The sequence below is a fragment of the Myotis davidii genome, unplaced genomic scaffold (genome assembly GCF_000327345.1).
Source record: "Myotis davidii unplaced genomic scaffold, ASM32734v1 scaffold1383, whole genome shotgun sequence".
Lineage (NCBI taxonomy): Eukaryota > Metazoa > Chordata > Mammalia > Chiroptera > Vespertilionidae > Myotis > Myotis davidii.
In genome coordinates, this window is record NW_006295083.1 from 201,956 (window position 1) to 204,600 (window position 2,645).

The following is a 2,645-nucleotide window of genomic DNA, read 5'->3' on the forward strand; positions in this document are numbered from 1 at the left end:
AGCTTTATTAAGATATGAAAAAATTATATATGTGTTTTCCGATGGTCTTAGGCGACCCCCAAAGGAGTCGCGACCCACAGGTTGAGAACCGCTGCATTAGAGCATTTAGTCATTCATTCATCTATTCAACCACTATTTACTGAGGCTCTACTATAGGCTGAACCCTATACTAAGACCTAGGCATACCATGGTGAACAAAGTAGACCTGGTTACATCCTTCTAGAGTTTATATTCTAGCATATTTGAAGATGAGAAAACTAGTCTCAGTGTTTCTGCAATCTACACAAGGTCACATGATTAGTAGGAGGTAGATCCAGGACTAGAATTAAGGTTTTGGGGTTTTGTTTGTTTGTTTTGGTTTTGTTTTAAGTTTTATTTTATTGTTTAAAGTGTTACACACTAGAGGCCTGGTGTACGGATTTGTGCACAGGCGGGGTCCCTCAGCCTGGCCTGCAGGGATCAGGCTGAAACTGGCTCTCCAACATCCCCTGAGGAGTTATGGATTGTGAAAAGGTGCAGGTCAGGCTGAGGGACTCCATTGGTGCACGACAGGGGCCAGGGAAGCTCTGCAGGAGGGTTCCAGGGCATGTCTGGCCCATCTCCCCCAGTCCTGATAGACCAGACCCCGGCAGCAAGCTAGCTTACCAGTAGGAGCATCTTCCCCCTTGTGGTCAGTGTGTGTCATAGCAACTGGTCAAACAATTGAACAGTCAGACTCACCATATTAGGCTTTTATTATATAGGATAGTATTACATATATCTCCTTTTCCCCCCATTGACCTCCCCTCGGCCACCCTCACCCCCTAGCACATGCCCTCATCCCCCTAGTGTCTCTGTCCATTGGTTATGCTTATATGCATGCCAACCCCACCCCTCCCCTGCCTTCCCACTGAATTTTGACAGTTTGTTCAATGCTTCTTTGTCTCTGTATCTATTTTTGTTCATTAGTTTATAATGTTCATTATATTCCACAAATGAGTGAGATCATGTGATATTTATCTTTCTTTGACTGGTTTATTTTCGCTTTAGAACTAAGGTTTTTTAATGCTTATTCCAGTGTACATTGCCTATTCCATTCTGTCTCTTGTTCCCCTGCATCCTTTGCCTTTCTTTCTTGTACCTCCCCCTAAGCTCTAAAGCATCTTGAGTTTGCTATTAGACTACTCTTCCTAAACACCACTTTTAGTCTTGCCATTTCAATTTCCTTATACATGGTTCACACTAGTCAGACAGTTCAATTTTAGGTCACCCCAGTGTCTCTGTGCTGTTTGCTGAACTTGACTACTTGTCTGGATAACATGTACACTAACTCAGAAGCAGGAGGACTAGGGACCTGCATTACTTCACTCCATCTCCCAGCTCCTTCCTGGGTTAGTTGACCTCTCTTTGGCTGGCCAGATAATGTAATCTCCTCTTTCAAAGGCTGAAGTGGCTCCCAGTTAACCATGTATGATCTCAAATCCCAACACTGCCTGCTTTTATAAACCCTCCATAATCTGGTCCCATCATGCTTTTGAACTTTATCTCTTTAATTCCCCACCCTTCACAGATACACCCCAAGCTCATTTACTAACCTAGTACTAACCTAAGTGCTATTTTCTTTATGGAACCTTCTTTAATGTTCTAGCTGTCAGTAATCTTGCCAATATCTGAGTAGTCCTGCATCTGAGTTTTAAAAATTAATTGCCCAAGTACACCTCATTTCACAGCCCTTCATTTGAAAAAGTCCTGGGATTTTAATTGGACTCATGCTTAATAGTAATGATGCAGTTTCAAATATATAAATAGATACTTGGTGTATGCAATCTCAGACTGTACCAAAAGAAACATCATGCCGAAATTGAGAGAAATAATTCCTCTACTGTTCTCAATAATTCATCCACTCATTCATTTAAAACACATTAATTTCTTTTCAATGTACATATCCTTTGTCTCAGAAATTCCACTTTTAGGATGCTACAGAAATACTTTGCAGCATTATTTGCCTTTAGTAAATTTTAAGATGTTTCCCTTTATCTTTGACACCCTGAAGTTTCACCATGATGCATCTAGGAGTTATCAATTTGTCTTAATTCATTCTGCTTGAGACTAGGTACAGGATTTCATATGTTTTATTAGTTCTGGAAATTTTTCAGCCATTTCTCTTTGAGTATTACCTCTTTCCATTGTTCACTTTCTATTAGATGTATGTGAAGTTTCTTATTCTGTCATCCATATCTTTTAATTATTCTTTCATAATTAGCATTTTATAGCATTGTGCTATGTTCTATGATTATCTCAGCTTTATTTATCTTATGAATTCTCCCTTCACTCATGCCTTATTTGTACTTTAACCAGTCAGTAGACATTTTAATATATCCATGTGGCTAGAACTAAGGTCTTCCAAAGCTCATCACTTAATTTCTATTATTCATTTCTAGAATTATTCATATATAATTATTCTTTCATATAGCATTTTATAGCATTGTGCTATGTTCTATGATTATCTCAGCTTTATTTATCTTATGAATTCTCCCTTCACTCATGCCTTATTTGTACTTTAACCAGTCAGTAGACATTTTAATATATCCATGTGGCTATAGCTAAGGTCTTCCAAAGCTCATCACTTAATTTCTATTATTCATTTCTAAAATTATTCATATATA